This window comes from Stomoxys calcitrans, chromosome 2, assembly GCF_963082655.1.
Source record: "Stomoxys calcitrans chromosome 2, idStoCalc2.1, whole genome shotgun sequence".
Lineage (NCBI taxonomy): Eukaryota > Metazoa > Arthropoda > Insecta > Diptera > Muscidae > Stomoxys > Stomoxys calcitrans.
Window position 1 is genome coordinate 144,188,332 of NC_081553.1, and position 19,307 is coordinate 144,207,638.

Consider the following 19,307-nt stretch of genomic DNA (forward strand, 5'->3'; position numbering starts at 1 on the left):
AACATTTCGTCTCCTTGTCTAATAATTTTTTTTATACCCACCACCATAGGCTGGGGGTATACTAATCTAGTCATTCCGTTTGTAGCACCTCGAAATATTCGTCCAAGACCCCATAAAGTATATATATTCGTGATCGTCGCGACATTCTGAGTCGATCTAGCAATGTCCGTCCCTCTGTCGAAATCACGATAGCGGTCAAACGCGAAAAGATAGCCGCTTAAAATTTTGCCAAGATACTTAATATTGATGTAGGTCGTTAGGGATTGATAATGGGCCATATCGATTGAGATTTAGATAAAGCTCCCATATAAACCGATCTCCCGATTTGACTTCTTGAGCCCTTACAAGCCGCAATTTTTGTCCGATTGGCCTCAAAATGAGCACATCTGCTCGTTTTATGTTGTTGTTATTGTAGCAGTTTGTTGTGTTTTATCTTTCATCTGCTTGATTCTCTTGAGTGTCCAGATCCAGAAAGATGGGTGCGTCTAGAGGGATATGGGTGCGTCTAGAAGGATATGGGGGCGTTTAGAGGGATATGGGTCTGAGACGAGTGGGTCTGGCTTGGCAGTTAAACAGGTGATGTGCTTCGTGTGGTCCCTAGTCACAATCGGGATATACATCTTGCACATCTGCATCATTCCTTGTTCTGAAGGAATTGAGGCGGCTGCATCTGCCGGAACGTAATTGAGCCAGAACTAATCTGGTTTGAGGCGGTCGTCCTCCAGGGACGAAATTTACCCGGTAGCTATTTACCGCATCTGCTACCATGTCTGCATGAATGTTGTCTAGACCCGCATTATACGCCGCAGGATATTCCGCTTGATCTAGTAGCGCTGAACCTCACGCTCTAGATCATGTAGATCTACCTTAAGGCTTCTGGGCAATAGATATCTACCAAGATGATGATTTGGGTGGTCTTTGCGATAACATCCCAAAACGTATTGCTTAGACAGCATGTAGTTATGTCTTCGCACTGGTAGGATCTTTGTCTCCTGATGGAGGTGATCCACATGAGAACTGAGGAGACAGCCCGTCGCAGTTCGGAGGGCGGCATTCTGACAGATCTGAATATTTTTCCACTGCGTGTCACAAAGTTGACGAGACCACACTGGCGCTGCATAACTTACCACAGACCAGCCAATTGCTTTATACGTGGTCAGCAAGGTTTCTTTGTCTGCACCCCAAGTGCTGCCAGCAAGTGACTTGAGGACCTTGTTTCTACTTTTGACTTTATTGCAGATTGCTGTGGCATGTGAGGGAATGTGTAAGAGCTGTCAAATGTGACGCCAAGTATTTTGGGACACTTGATGGTCGGAATCATTTCTTCGTCGACCATCACAGTCAGCTCGGCATTCACCACACGCGTATTTGTGGTGAACAATGTGGCTGAAAATTTGGTGGCAGATATCTTCAGATTTCTTGTAGCGAAATGTGAGGCAAGATTGTTCAGGTAGACGTTCAACCTATTGCAGATGTCAACAATGGGTGGGGATTGTTGCCATGATCGTACAATCGTCCGCATATGATACGATCTCTTTGCCATCTGGAGGGGGTGGAATGGAGGATAGGTAGAGGCTAAACAGTGCCGGAGATATCGCGCTGCCTTGGGGAACTCCATGTTTCACTCCCGTAGTGACGTATGTCAGAGCAAGATCGGAATTGGACCCACTCCATGCACCGGTTACATTTCACCGACACCGACTGATGATGGAAGCGGTTCTGGCAAACCGAACAGAACCAGGGTCCGGGGTTCTTTTAAATCCCGGAGCGGACCAGAAGTTTGTGGAGAAGGCACTCCGGAATGTGCCTCTCCCATGGCGAAAAAAAGATGAACACGTACACTGAGGCGGCAGCCCTTGCCGATTAAGGATTCCATCGTGTCAATTCGGTGCGTACAACCGGCTGCCATGGGATTGGATTGCTCGGTCTACAACCTGATATAGCTCCCACATAAACCAATCTCCCGATTTGATTTCTTGAGTCCTTAGAAGCCGCAATTTTTTCCGATGTGGCTGAAATTTTACATGCGGTGTTCTGTTACGACTTCCAACAACTGTGCCATATATGGTCCAAATCGGTCTATAACCTGATAAAGCTCCCAAGTAAACCCCTCTTTAATTTTTGTTGGTTTGACATAAGTTTGGTGTGTAGAATACAATTATACCCTTTAACTTAATTTATTAGCACACTTTTACTTAGCATGCTATTACTTATTTTTATTTAAGTTTGATATTCGGTTTTCGAGGTGAAATTCCATATTAAAAAAAATTAGCGGAAAATATTGATGAAAAGTGTTCGCTATAACTTGTTTTTTCATATACATTTCACGATGCCCAAAAGCAAACGTCGTCAAACGACCACTGTCGCCGCGCAACAAGTCGTTTTCTTGCGTAAAATATACGCGTTCGCCAAACTTCTAATTGTAACTAAGTGTTTATTTGTTAGTGTTAGTGATCTCGCTCACATGTACTTACTCGTGGTGGAAAAAAATATTTGTGGATGCATAAATAAGAAATTATTTGTATAAAAATATAAATAAATATACTTCTAAAATAAATACAAAAATAAATGTTTCTTTCATAACAAGCTATTGCAATAAATTTGTACGAAGTAAAAACGATTGTGAAAGAAAGTGTTGTGCTTTTGGTCTTGCTATTACAACAACATTATTTTTATACAAGTGAAATATGTTGGCAAAGGCTTTTGGAAAGTTTAACTTATACCAACAAAAATACTACAAAATCTACTCATTTTTACTTTATTTATAATTTAATTCGTTTCTTTTAAAATAGTTTTGTGTTTCATTATTTATTAATTTCGAATGGGTGCTCTTTGAATCAGAATTTAAGGCTCTCGTCAGCTGATTTTAAAAATGGAAACTGATTTTCTAAAATCTTAAAAAGATATTCTATTTGATCCGGTGTTCCATACATCAGCAACAAAACAGTGTTATAATGATAAAACCAAAGTTTATTTCTAAAGCCACTTTGACAATTCAATTTACGGCATTTGCCACTCAACTTGGCAAATGTTGGGGTAGATTTTTGTTGTTGTGCTAATGACGCTATCTCTTAATTGTAGCATGGATTGCTAGTAGGGCCAACTTCCGCGATTCAAAAGTGGTGATTTAGTCGACACAGGAGACAAATATTACATATGAGAAAATGTGAGCATCACTCCAAGAATATTATTGTTCACCGCAAGAAGTGCATGCATTATCACAAGCTATTTCCGAACGTTCCCAATGACCAGTTTCAGAGGAAAGAGGTACATGAGTAGAGAATATGCGTGTAAGATGACAACAAAGAAAATGAAACAAAAATCAGATATCCTAATACCGTCAAACGTGGCCGGCTGTTAAGTGCTGTTCACCTTTTTAAATCCGCTTTGTTGGAAAGCACAAAACAAAATATTGGACATAGGTGGCAGTTCTTTATCCAGATATCGTCTGGTAGTTGTCGTTCGTTTTGTTAAATGGTTTGGTTTTTGAAATCAAAGGCCGGTACTATATTCCGGTTTCGCGTTGAAACTCCATATAAACTCCATTTTCGCCGTTGCACTAAGTTGAAAACATCCCTCAACATCTGAGTATGTACCAGATCTGAACATATTTGCATGCAGCTGCGATATAGACCTCACCATCTGGAACAACAACATTTTACCCCCGAATAAGAAAGCTATTTTTGCAGCGAAATTCGCTGCTGAAACTTCCACTGATGACATGTTATTTTATATAAAATCAAAGATTGACATTGATGTCGAATTGAGTGTTTACAAATTTAAGTACCATGAAAGGCGTAGCAAAGCTTCTTTCCGAATCATTGTTCCAGAAGAGATTTTTGAAGTCGTTATAAAACCTGATTTTTGGCCCGCTAAGGTATTTATCCGACAATATATCTTTAAGGATACGCCTCGATCTGATGTTGTTTACCTCCCAACTAATTCTAACTCTGAAATTATGCAAAAAGCTGAATTTATCATTTGCTGTTGATTACATTTCTCTAGTATATCAAAATGTTAGAGGGTTAAATACAAAACTGTCGTTTAGTTTTATTTTCGATTATCATATCATCGCTTTTACTGAAACTTGGTTTCAGAATTAGGTATACGATTCTGATATATTACATTCCAAATATCAAATATATAGGCGTGATCGGAACGATAAAATGAAAAATCTGGCGGTGGTGTGCTAATAGCGGTCTCCACTGAATTTCCTTCTGAAGAAATAATGGTGGAATCTTCCTTGGATATTGAATTTGTGGCCGTAATAATTTTTTGAAAAATGTTTCAATATTAATTTCATGTTCTTACGTCCCACCCTCTTCATGTGAGGATATTTATTTAAAACACGTATCTGCAATCCAATCAGCATTTCAGTCGTCTCAACCAAGAGACACATAGATTGCCCTTGGTGATTTTAATCTTCCTCAAATTAACTGGATTCATTCGTCCGAGTCAAATGATTTAACACCCGTGATACAAAATGGCATTTCTAATGAATGCATCGGTATATTGTTAAATTTTGGTCTTTTTCAAATTAATTACATAAACAATTCATTCTCTAATTTACTCGATCTTGTTTTCGTTAATCAACCATCTGAGCTATGTTTAAGTTCTAATGATCCGGTTGTAAGTCCTGAGGATAGATATCATCCGACACTCAAATTTCTTATACATACCCTATCACACTTCTGAAGTTAAAAGAGATGTAGCAATTGTACTGTTTTGCTAAAACTGATTACATCAAACTGAACTCCCTACTCTCATCTGTTCATTGGAATGAAATTTTCAAATCTAAAGATATCAATGAAATGATTTCAACTTTTTAGACTGTGCTACTTGACTTTATTTATCAATCTGTCCCTAAAACTGCTTTTTGCAAAGCATCTGGTCCTCCATGGAATACAACCAATCTTTCTAGGCTGAAGAACAAGAAGAATAAATTATATAAAAGGTTTAAACGCTCAGGGTCAACGTCTGACTTTTCGATGTATTCATTAACAAGATGCGAATATAATAAAGAAAACAAATTGGCGTATGGTAGTAATTTGAATAAAATTAGAAATCAATTGAAATTAAATCCTAAATCCTTCTACAAATTTGTGAATTCATAGCGCCGTTGTACTAGTTTACCGAATTTTCTTAGATATAAAGCTAAATTAGCTGATAACGATTCAGGCATTGCCGACATCTTTGCTGACTTTTTTAGCACTACCTACTCAGATAATTATTACGATTTATGTGGAACATATCCATACATAATCAACAATTCAGCTTTTAAAGACGTGTCTGAGATTGGCGAAAACGTAGTACTTGAAAATTTAAGGTCACTAAAGACAACTTTTAATCCCGGTCCAGATGGAATTCCATCGAACATTTTAAAGCATTGCGCTCTGGAACTTTCGTATCCCCTTTGTAAACTTTTCAACAGTTCATTAAAGCATGGATATCTGCCGGAATTATGGAAGCAATCTTATATAAGACCGTTATTTAAAGCCGAAAATCGCAATAAGGTATCTAATAACAGGGGCATTCCAATTTCGAATGCTATTCCGAAGCTATTAGAGAAAATTCTGACTGACACTATTTCACATCAAGTCTCTTCTATATTGTCTCCCTACCAACATGGGTTCCGGAAATCGAAATCGACGATAACAAATGTTTTAGAATTTACTTGTTTAGTCAACGATGGCTTTAGGGAACGCTACAAACGGATACTATATATACCGATTTTAGTAAAGCATTTGATAAAGTCAACCACAACCTTCTGTTAAGAAAAATAGATCTTATTGGTTTCAGTCCATCTTAACTAAAGTGGATCAGATCATATCTGACTGGACGTACTCAAAGAGTTAAATTTGGTACTGCAGTTTCCAAAGCAATTGTTGTCTCTTCAGGTGTTCCACAGGGTAGTCACCTTGGCCCTGTGCTGTTTTGTTTGTTCACAAACGATCTCCCTTTTGCTTTAAAGCACTCGAATATTTTGATGTATGCAGATGATGTAAAGATCTTCAGATCAACGAGAGACTCTGATGAACAGTGTTATCTTCAGTATGACGAATGGTGCAACCAGAACTTTATGGAACTTAATATTTCCAAATGCAAACACATATCATTTTCAAGAATAACCTCTCTTAAAACTAGCTACTTTTTGGGTTCCAATCAACTTGAAGTAGTCTATAGCTTTAAAGACCTTGGATTTATTCTAGATCAACGCTTAAACTTCCGTCAACAAATCTCAATGGTTGTAAACAAAGCACGTAGTGCTATTGGCTTCATGAAACGCTGGAGTAAAGAACTTAACGACTTCTCTGTGACGAAAAACTTATATACGTCGCTAGTTAGAAGTAATCGCGAGTACGGTTCAGTGGTATGGGAACCGTACTACAATATTCATTCTGATTTGATAGAATCAGTTCAAAAACAATTTCTACTATTTTGTCTCCGTCGAAATGGGTGGGACAGAAGTTCATTACCTTCGTATGAGTACCGATTAAATCTTATAAAGCTTCCTACATAAAAAAGTCGTAGAAACATGCTAAACATTACGTTTTTGACTAAATTAATTCATGGCCAAATAGATTCCTGCTTTCTTTTGAGTCGAATTTTCTTTAACGTTCCTATCAGACCTACCAGATATTTTGATCTTTTGAAATTTTCTTTTTATAAAACCAACTATGCGAATAATGATCCTTTTCGGCACCTATGTATGTTATCAATTTAATCAACTGAAAGATAGAAAGAAAGTTTAAAAAGGAAAATTATATTATTTTTAAATTCTTATGTTAATACATTTGTAAATATATTGTTATTAGTTTGTAAGGGTATTTATTATCTATAGACTTAAATAAAAAAAGGCATTAAACAGATGAAGTTTGAACGCACGAGAATTTAACTCTCGTACTAGTTACTATCAATATCAGCTGCTACAACACCAACCAATCCCATGGTAGCCGGTTATACGTACCGGATTGACCGATGGAGTTCTTCATTGGCAAGGGCTGCCGCCTCAACACACTGCTACAACACACACACTATCAATATCAGAACTTACGCCTTTTAGGCAATTTTGATGCAGTGAGACGCCATGTAACAGTATTTGGCTCCTCAAAATCGATTGTTTTATTCTGCACTCTTAACGAAAACACACACAGATAAAATTATTTTGAAATACAACAACTTTTAAAGAAAAAACAACGACGGAATTTGTTAATTTTTCTGCAACAATTTATTTTGAATTTCAACGACCCAAAGTATAAATTTGTTGTTGAAAGGCGTTCTTTGCAAGCCAACATATAACTACAACAAGAATATATTTTTACTTTAATTGGCTATGACGGAATATTTGTTCCACTACCCGAACGTAGAATAGCGTTCCATGCGCCTTGATCTTCTGCGCTCCAAGCACTGCCTCATCTGCTTTCACAAGTACCTATGCTTCAGAACCATATAAAAGCACGGGTAGTATCAGTGTCTTGTATAGTATAATCTTCGTCTGACGGGAGGTGGCCTTGTTTCTAAACTGCTTACTTAGTCCAAAGTAGCATCTGTTTGCCAGTATTATTCTTCGCTTTATCTCAAAACTGGTGTCAATCGTTTCGGTTACGGCGGTGCCGTGGTAGATAAAGTTACTGACTATCTCAAAGTTGTGGTTCCCAACTTTTTCCATGTTCTTTATCTGCTCGGTTGTATTGGGTTGCTCAAAAAGTAATTGCGGATTTTTTAAAAGAAAGTAAATGCATTTCTAATAAAACTTAGAATGAACTTTAATCAAATATACTTTTTTTACACTTTTTTCTAAAGCAAGCTAAAAGTAACGGCTGATAACTGACAGAAGAAAGAATGCAATTACAGAGTCACAAGCTGTGAAAAACTTGTCAACGCCGACTATATGAAAAATCCGCAATTACTTTTTGGGCAACCCAATACAAGGCTTTTTGGGAGTGGAAACAATCCATTTCGTCTTATCTCCATTTACTGCCAGACCCATTTTCACTGACTCTCTTTCGATTCTTTCAAAGGCTGCAGTTACAACTTCCGGTGACCGACTTATGATATCGATGTCGTCGGCATAGGCGAGTAGCATGTGTTTTCTGGTGATTAGTGTGCCATATCTATTCACATCTGCATCTCGTATAATCTATTCCAACAGGATATTAAAAAGATCACACGATAGGCTGTCTGAACCCTCGTTTGGTATTAAATGGTTCGGAGAGACTCCTTCCTATTCTTACTGAGGAACGCGTATCAGCAAGTGTCATCCTGCAGAGTCTTATTAATTTTGCAGGGATACCAAACTCAGACATGACTTGAAATACTTTGAACGTAAAGGAGTATCGAAGGCGGCTTTGTAGTCAACAAAGAGATGGTAGGTGTTGATTTGTCCTTCTCGGGTCTTTTCCAGGATTTCGCGCAGTGTGAATATCTGATCCAGGGTGGTCCTGGCAAATCAGGTCTAAAGCCGCATTGATAAGTACCAATTATCTCATTGACTTTTGGTTTTAATCTTTCACACAGTACGCTCGAGAGTATCTTGTATGCGATGGGGTGGAGACTTTTTCCTCTGTAGTTGGCACATTCCGTCCTGTCTCCTTTCTTGTGTACGGGACAAAGAATGCTGATGTTCCAATCGTCGGGTATGCGTTCTTCTTGCCAGATTGCGCAGATAAGCTGATGCATACGCCTTGGCATCATGTCGCCTCCGGTCTTAAATAGTTCAGCGGGTAACCTGTCGGCAGCTGCCTTGTTGTTCTTTAGTCAGGCTACTGCTACTTGGACCTCATTCTGACTAAGAGGTAAACATTCTATACCATTATCATTGATTGGTTTTGCGGTATCCTCTTCGCCGCCAACGTCGGACAATAGCAGTTGGGTAAAAAGTTCTTTCCATATTTACAGCATGTTATCTGTGTCAGTTACCAGATTTCCTTTTTTTGTCAATGAGGGAAGATGTGCTTGTACCAAAGCCATCAGTTTGACGTTAAATTTTGTGGTAGAATTTCCGGATTGCGGCATATAGAGCAACCCTGCAATTGGTAGCAACGCGCCAGATGAAGAAGAGGTATCGGGAGAAAAGGAGAAACGTCTATTCCGCAGAAAGAAAAAGAAAATGGAAAGACGTGTGAGCGAATTGCGATGCAAAAGAGTCAGAATTCTTGTGCATCGCAATTCGCTCACACTCACGTCTTTCCATTTTCTTTTTCTTTCAGCGGAATAGACGTTTCTCCTCAATTGCAGGGTTGCTCTATATGCCAATTGCAGGGTTGCTCTATATGCCGCATTCTTGGCTTCAGTAGCATCTCGATACTCTTCGTCGTACCATGGGTTTCTTGGAGGAGACTTTCGGTACCCAAGTACGGATTTCGCGGCATTTTCCACGGAATGGGCAATAGTTGGTCACTGCGCCATTATATCAACGGAACAAGGAGTGCTTTCATCAAGTAGTTGGGTCAGTCGAGTGGAGTATGCAACTGCTATTTGTTGTGTTTGCAGCTTTTCAAAGTCCAGCTTCCGTGCAGTGTCAGATCGTACTCTCCTCGCCATGTTCTGTATCCGAATCTATTGGGTTGCCCACAAAGTAATTGCAGATTTTTTAAAAGAAAGTAAATGCATTTTTAATAAAACTTAGAATGAACTTTAATCAAATATATTTTTTTTACACTTTTTTTCTAAAGCAAGATAAAAGTAACAGCTGATAACTGACAGAAAAAAGAATGCAATTACAGAGTCACAAGCTGTGAAAAAAATTTGTCAACGCCGACTATATGAAAAATCCGCAATTACTTTTTGGGCAACCCAATATATTCGCTACACCGAGCGATCGTACATCTAACACGCTAGATGAATGTCTTCCATCTATCACAACATGATCAATTTGGTTCCTCGTGCTTTGATCGGGTGAAAGCCATGTGGCTTTGTGAATATTTTTATGTTGAAATCTGGTGATAATAACTACCATGTTTTTTGTCGCGGCGAAATCTATGAGCCTCAACCCATTACTGGACGTTATCTCGTGGATGCTAAACTTTCCGACTGTTGGACCAAAAATGTCTTCCTTCCCTATCTTATTCCTCTGTAGTTGGCACATTCCGTCTTGTCTCCTTTCTTGTGTACAGCACATAGTATGCTGAGGTTCCAATCATCGGGTATGCGTTCTTCTAGCCAGATTGCGCAGATAAGCTGATGCATACGCCTTATCAGCGTGTCGTCTCCGGTCTTAAACAGTTCAGCGGGTAACCCGTCGGCTCCTGCTGCCTTTAGTTGGGACACTGCTACTTGGACCTCATTCTGACTAGGAGGTAAACATTATATACCATACAACAAGAATATCTCCATAAGCAAAATAAAAAATAAAAATAAAAAAAATTAGCAAAACCGTTTAACCAGCCGCCATATGTGCTTTGCTGCACAGCTTCGGTGTGGTGGTGCTTTATTTTCTTTTTCGGCTTGCGTTGATTGTCTCGTTCGTTTACTGCTTTGCTCTCGTGTTTTTTTATCACTCTCTCTACCATTACTTTAAAATCCAATTTTATTAATATTGCCACCGCGTGATTTGAGAACTCATAATTTTATGTTCCGTAGTCTTGCACGCATCCTCTAGCCTACCGACATCACTTTATTTATGATGAAATAACTCAATAAGCATTATTGCTTAGTAAAAATCTCAATAAAATTTGATTTAAAAAAAAATTTAAACTCAAAATCACGTTAGGATACCAACTCAACAAAATAATTTGTTGAAATACTGGGTTTGCAAGTGCTTTAAGGTGGAGTTATATACTTCTTGCAGCACTTATGCGTGCATGTCTAAAAATCAACTCACGCACTCGACAGAACGCGTTTTAGGGCGCAAAAAAATATGATTTGAATATGCATACTCCTCAAAATTAAAGAAATTCTTTTATTATAATCATACTAAACCACATCATTGCCAATTTTCATTGAAATTAACTTTGGAAATGACATAATTAAGCTGATTTTTAGAAATTCGTGCGCAGCAAAAAACTCAGCCCAAAGAACGCATGAGGGCGCATCTGCAAAAAAACTCAACTCCAGCTTAATGGTATGGGAGTCTTGCGTGATACATAGTAGTACGTGTATTTTAACAACTACCTCAACAAAATAATTTGTTGAAAATCCAAAAAATTTCAATTATTTTGTCTGTCAAGTCTCTACAAACGTACTTCAACAAATATGGCAAGGCGGATTTAAAAAGGTGGTCTCACGCGAACAGATCTTAGCAGCCAACCAGGTTTGGCGGTATTGAGATGACAGATTTTTGTTTGCATTCTCTTTTTTCGTATTCGTATCCGTGGAAGCGGGACACCTCCTGTTTGTGCTTACTTGTTGGTTCGCCCCGCATATTTTATTCCTGTGGTACCCGTCATATCTGATAAGCTTTCCCCAACCCACCACCTGGGGAGGCGTCCGATGGGAGAGGTAGCATGAAACTCCGTACGGACTTGGTAATCGACCTGTTGTCAAAAATATTAGCAAAATATGGTACACAAGCTTGATTTAATAAATGGATTGTCCGTCATTAGCTGGTAAAAAGAATTATTAAAACATTTGAAGTTTATCAGTTCATTAGGCGTTAAGAAAATACTGCGCTCACCTGGAGACATCTCGCCCGCCAATGCATACATAACATGAACAGGCGTTGAGGGCGTTACCCCCAAACACCTGCGTAAAAACGCATTTTATAGTTCGTGCTTATGGTTGCATGAGATGTTGTATCGCCTGCATTTTCCAGTTTTGACCTATTAGACTTTAAAAAACATTCAAGACAATTCTTAGTGCTAATCCACTTTTAATTGAAGTCAGGAACTTAAAGGTTGTAGCTCTGCTCTCTGTTTTTTTGAGAACCCTACCAAAGTGCTCTCTGATGGCAAGGGACATGATTATGGTTCTTTTCAGATATTTTATCTTCTCCACTTGTTCAATTTCGGTTCCACTATTGCTAATGACAGAAATTTCTTGAAATGCATTATTCAGTGCCGTCAAAAGCATACTTTTAACTAAATCAGGTAAGGCTTTAATCATTTCTCATGTAACACCATCCCATCCCCCACCAGATGACTTCTATTTGTTTTTCAAGACCCTTTTTAGTTCCCACAAACTGAAGATTCTTCATCCTTTGTATATGACATAACAACTGTTCAATTATCTGATACCTATCCTTTAAGATATTGGAGATAGTCATCATTATTTCCTGTGTTCTGTCGCTTGAAACAGCATATGCAAGTCACATTTTTAACAGAGCTCTAAGCCTCCTTACACTAAAAAAAAGTGACCCAATAGTTTAGTCAAAATAAACTACTTTCAAGTTGAACTTCATATAGCGTTAAAGACATTTTTATTCGTTTTTAGTAAATGTAAATTTTAAATATTATTACATCAAATGTACTTCTTTATGGTTCAACGTTAAATAAATGGAACTAAATTATTCTTTATTCAGTGTATATGGTGAACAATCGTGAAACATATTTTGAACTGAAATCAACACAATTGATGGAATAAAATATTCGAAATATTTACTGTGTGGTAATGCATCTGAACAAACTTTTTACAAAATCTATGCTTCTCATCCGTTCAGTTTTAACCAATACGCATGAAATAATTCATTTAATTGTAGATTTATTATTTATTCACATATTAATCCTTTGTTTTATTTTATTAATATATTTCAAATTTACACGTTGCTGATATAAATTTCATATATGTACATTAACTATTAATATAAAAGTGTTCACAATTTTAGCTTTCAACGGCTTTCGAAAATTTTCCAATTGCAAATAAGTCGCATAGGAGTAAGCACCATATTTTTCTAAAGGTTCCGTTACGCCATATTCACAATGTTTTATAGACTGTTGGAAAAGAAATGAAAGTGTTCAGTATAGATTGCAAATTGCAAATTTTGCCCATGAACATTCCACTAAGAAACAGGGACAAACTTCTCACATATCAATGAGTGCAGTCCGATTCAAGTTTAAGCTCAATAATAAGGGGCCTCCTTTTTATAGCCGAGTTCGAACGTCGTGCCGCAGTGCGACAAATGCTGCCAACATTAGGAGGGGAAAACCACCGCTGAAAAATTTTTCTGATGATCTCGCCAGGATTCGAACCCAGGGGTTCAGCGTCATAAGCGGACATGCTAACCTCTGCGCTACGGTGGCCACCGTAGTATAGATACATAGTTTAATTTTCTATGAAAGGTGTAGTATAAATCCTTTGCGTTAAAATATTCCATCCTTGAATAAATTGTAGATCGCATTTCAATTTTGAAAGTTCCTGCAAACAAAGTTAAATAAAGAAAAATTAACAACAGAAAAATTTTTAGTTTTTTAATGTCTAATGCTTACCTAAATTTCAGGCCGTGTCACGCTGTATGTTCGGGCTATTCTAAGCAATAGCGATGAGAACAAATTCCTTCTATAACACTGTAGCATATTAAATTTCTTCCTGTAAAAACATTATTTGAACAGAAGGAAGAGATGGATATCGTGATTCGCCAAATTGACCTTTGTAATTTTATTTCATATTTTTGCACTTTTTCATTTTTTTTCTTGATGCCTTCAACGACTTTTCCTGGAGAACGCGTACATCAGACTGAGCGTTGTAATACTAATTGTGCGACACGAGAATGGTTTGCATGGTTTTTTAGCCGTTATCTGTATGTGTTGCTGACGCTCTACTGACTATTGCATTACCAATAACAGCCTAAAAGGGACATGTTTTACAAACATAAAAAGGTAAAAGATGTAGATTTCCATAGACAAAGAAAAATGTAAAAGGCGCATTTTGCTTTTTAAATAAGAGTTTATATAATTAATAAACCCTTAATGGTTTGTTAGGCATTTTATTTAGGGTTTCGAACATGGATCTATTATCCTATACAACGTGAAGTCGCAAATCAAATGTCTTATGTTATACTCTTAGTTTTTAATCGAGTGATAATTGCATGACTGGCAAACAGTGTGTTTAAAAAGCATATTTATAATTGCATTTTGGCTAGGCTTAGTATTACTGAGAAGTAACAATCTTTTAAATTAAACATTAAATTGACAAAATTTTAAATTAAAACTTGTATTTGCATCAAATTTATACAATAATACTTAAACTTGGGAAATTCGTAAACTATTTCTAACGAATATTTATACAATTTGAAGAATATAGGTATGTAGCAAGCATTGAACTCAACATAACAACATGTTTATATTGGGTAAATGAAAAAGTTGTTTGCTATAGGAATACTTAACTTCTTAAGAAGAAAATTGGTTAAGTAAAATAATTTCCCAAACCCAAGTTTAAAAATTTAAAATTTTTACTTGATTTAATCAAAATTTAACCAAATTAGATTAAAATTGGATAACTTATTTGGAATAAGTGTTTTATATTATTTTACGCTCAACATTTTTATTAGTGCGGTAGCGTGCTTTTCGCAATATGAAATAAAATTTTCGCAAAAATTTTATGCGGATAAATTGGCATTGATAACACTTTTCCTAAATAATTGTGTACATTTTATTTTGTTTTTAAAGTTAAAAAAAAAGAATATTAGTCTATAAATTTTTTTTATAATTTTTGTCGTTTCCTTTTTGTGCTTTTTGTGTTTTTGCGTAGAGTTTCCAAACAAAAAAAGATGACGATTTATGTTAACGAGGAATTAGTGAATAATATAATCGTTTATGCAAACGATTTTTTTATCGACAATTTGAACTAAACGATTTTAGTTATAAGTTGCAGGATTGGGGAACTGGATTCTTGTTAAGTTCATTTATCTTTTCTAGAAAATTTTCCCTTTTTGCCCGATTAGTATTGTCCAGGTTCTCGATAGTTATTTATTGCAGCCTTCTGACGTCTAAACATTGCAGCCAGCATTTGGACGTTTTGTTACTGTTAATAGAAATTGTTGCCTCTTTAATCTCATTCTTCAATTGAATTCATATCTGGTTCAAGATTCACTTTGGTTAATGAATCAAGAAGTTTGTTCATGGCCAAACACTTTCCATACGATAGTGGATTATGGGTCAGTTCAATTTCAATTGGGGAATTCCTTTTAAAAGTATACGATCCATCGTTGAAACAAACAAAACTATATCTTGCTTTTGGGAACTGACACGTACTCACTCCCAGCCACATTCCTCACATTAATATCCCCAATCAAAATAACATTACTGTAGTTCTCCCGATATGCTAAGAGACGTGTCATCTCTGTCTCAAAACCATCATCATCTACCGCAGGTGGGAAAAAAACTGAATAGAAAACAAAATTTATCTTAAGATTTGTCCTTGCCATTATGATAATTGGTCTGATATTCAATGGCCGTAAAATTGATATATTTTCTTCAACCAATAGCAACTCCATCATAGCCATCAGTTCTGGTTTTCCTAATAATATTAAAATTCAAAAATTCCTGCCTGATACTTCCTAGTTCAGAAACAGTTTTATATCGCGCGTTTTGCACGTTTGGCCCTACACCTTGTTGTAGGGCCATGGGGTCAACATTTTTTTAGATTCGTTGTTCCAATTTTTAGTGTTTAGCATCCCTCTCCGGCATCTGTGAGAAATCTTCATTGTCAGCAAGTACATCAAAACGATTCGATCTGACTTAGTTATAAGTTTCTAAAACATCGGATCTGGACATTTTATTTTCAGTCACCAGCTTATTGATTTTTGTCTCTCTTCATCCAGATTAGACACTTCTCCCTATACGTAGCTGCATAACTCACTTTTTTGTAAATAACTCATCTACCACTCTCACAACTGGCATCACATCCATCTCTTTCCACCCCGCACATGACACATCTTTTGTTGGACTTACATTCCTTCTACATGTACCCCAGTCGTCCACACTTACTGCATTGCAAACATGTTCACTTTAGATATAGTATATTTAACACATACACTGGAATATTACTACCACTTAATCCAATTTTGACCGAATAAGTCTGTACAAATTTATCTCTCTCTCATTCCCATCGCGTCTTGTGAATCTCTGCACAGACATAACCCTTAGAGTGGAACCTTCGAAAGAGGAATATCTCTTAACACACCAAACATCTCCACATAACTACGTGGAATAAAGGCTCTATTGTTTTTATCCGCCACTTTGTCATTCCTTTTCAATCTATTCGCCGAATTTATAACCTCATCAACCCAATTAGACATTACATTCCCATTACCGGTAGTAACAGTCTCATTGATCCTCTTACCAGTCATCATCTCATTAGAAACAACACAAGCAGCAACTTCTTTGAAATTATTGGCAACAACAGCAACAGATCCTCCAACATTTCGGCGTCATTAATATTAATTTCCAATGTTCTATTGGCATCAAACGTCGTATTTTTGCTTCTTGTCGTCTTATCAGCAGCAATGTGCGCCAAAATTAACGACTTGGACAACACAAAACTCTCTTTTTTCTTCTTCACACCAGGCGACGTCTCGTCAGCCTTTTAGCAGTCACTAACACTAAAATTCCAAAAATATTAAGTACCACACTCAGCCAGCAATAAAATTCCACACAACCGTTACGGTAAAGTTTTTAGAATAAAAAGGCAGCAACGTATTTATATACAAAAAACTGTTCTTTATTTTTTCTTAAACCTTTGTGAGAAGTTTGCCCCTGTTCCTTAGTGGAATGTTCATGGGCAAAATTTGCAATTTGCATGCATCTTCCAAATTCTCCGATAGTATGATGTATTTTTTTATGTACTCAGCATTGAGGATGCCAATTTGCTCTTTCTTTACATTCTCCCATTCCTTGTTGGTTTACATTACAAAAATTAGTGTTTCATTAAAAAAATAATAAGGAAATAAAAAGAAAAATGCCTAGGTGCGCTGTGTGCAGCAAGCAAGACTGCAAAATAAATGAACCGTTCTTTTGTGTGCCGAAGGATGTTGTCAGCCTACAGGAATGGAGCGAGTTGTGTGGGACTGAACTGGAAGCCAAAAATTTTGGTCAAGAAGCCTGACCAAAGCAATTTATTTTATACTTTATTTAGAGTGGACTTTTCTTCATTAATGGACAAATCTGGAATTGAATGCAATATCGAGTTTGTATAGTGAGATAAATTAATATATGAATATTAAAGATTTTCAATTTTAGAGAATTAATTTTAATGGAAGATAAAATTGATGATATTTTGGAATGCCCTTGCGAAGCTATTCCACAATCAAATACTATGCGGCGTGAAATTAGGACACAGTCCGAGTAAGAGCTTTGCTTTCGTATCTAAAAGTATATTAAAGGTATTAATTGCAAAAAAAATCTGTCGTTAGATATGTGCCTCCTATATATGAGTATTGCCTTTTTGTTATAGAAGTAGTTTTTGTTGTAGCGGTATGTTGTGTTCTATCTTTCGTCTGCTTGTTCTTTTGAGTGAGTATCCAGATCAGGAACTTTGCGATTAAGATGGAGTGCGTCCAGATGGATCTAGGTCTGAGTCGTGTGGGTCTGGCTTGGCAGTTAAACAGGTGTCGTGTGGTCCCAGGCTACATTCGGAACATACATCCTGCACGTTAGCATCAATCCTTGCTCTGTAGGAGTTGAGGCGGCTGTATCTGCCGAATCGTAATTGAGCCAGAACTGCTCTGGTTTGCCGGGGGAGGTAAATTTCTTCAAGTTCAATGGGAGTCGGTCGTTCTCCAAGGACCACATTCGTCCGGTAGCTATCACCGCATCAGTTACCGTGTCTGCGTGAATGTTATCTAGACACGCTTGATTTAAAAATTCTGATTTGGAACGTGCTTAGACAGCACGTAGTTATTTTCGCATCAAATTCTCTAATTCTCTAACTTTTCTATTGCTTCGCTTTTATACAGTACAAACTGCTGTACAAGTGCAAAATGTGCCCTTGTTATCTAAAGGCTGATTTTTTAGCTATTACCTTTTTGCCAACATGGGTTTAAACAGCCCACGCACATTTCGTGTTTTGTTTCACTGTCAATCATCTTCGGTTTGGTCAATAATTTAATCATGAATCATCTAACAAACGAACTACGCTTGCAAATTATTTACTTTTATTATCAAAATGCGTGCTTTGTTAAAAAAGTTCGTCGCAGGCTTCTTCCATTGAGCGACGAAGCTCATTTTTGGCTCAATGGGTAATAAAAAGAATTGTCGATTTTTTAATGAGGATCAGCTAGAAGCATTGCAAGAGCTACCAATGCATTCGGAAAAAATCGGTTTGGTGCGGTTTAAGGGATGATGGCATCACTGGACCGTATTTCTTTAAAGATGATGCGAATCGTAACGTAACTGTGAATGGTAAATGCTGTCGTGAGATGATATCCAAATTTTATTTGTCCAATGTGCAAGAGCTTGATTTGAATAAGATGTGGTTTCAACAAGACGGCGCAGTCACGGTCAACATTTGCATGAAATAATCATCAAACATTAAATTATATAGACCGTCGATTCAAATAAGGATTTCATGAATTTTACTGAATTTATTTTTTTTTTTTTTGAAAAACTTTCCTATTGCTCTTAAAAAATCACCCTTTTCAAGCGTCAAGAAATAACGATTGCCGCTATGGGCACAATTTTGCATTGGACCACACAGATCACTATATATCAAGTTTAAGGTATTAGACGATACCTTTGGAAAAGGTTTTCTTGCAGGAATCAAGGTATATTTCATTAATCAATTTCTTATTAACACCTGCCATAACTGCTTCCCTATCACGATGACCAAGATGTCAATGGCATGTATAGATACACCAACTCATCCATGCAACATGTTTCTCATCAATAGCAAAAAGATGCTCTTGCCATGTAGCTCATCTCGGAATGTTATCATGCACTTCCCACCTTCAAAATTACGGTGAATCCCTAGTTAATTTTGAAACAGATAATTAGCTTATTTCAAGAGTGGCACGAAAAGCACTTTCATTACCACTGTATCCTTTTGCAGGCCAAACTTTACATTCAAGAAGCTTTCGGTTCCCTTATAAATAAAAGCTACACTCGGTGTTTTTGTGTAGAATAGTTCCCAAAAAATCGGGGTTGAAAAAAAGATAGGACAGACACTATATTTAATATCAAAAATAAAATTTGAACGATATACGAGTATATTTTTTTTATCTTCTGGTGAACTGTAAATGTAAAAATGCAAATTTTGCCCATGAACATTCCACTAAGGAACAGGGGCAAACTTCTCACATATCAATGAGTGCAGTCCGATTCAAGTTTAAGCTCAATGATACGGGGCTTCCGAGTCCGAACGTCGAGTAGCAATGCGACACCTCTTTGGAGAGAAGTTTTACATGGCATAGTACCTCACAAATGCCGCCAGCATTAGGA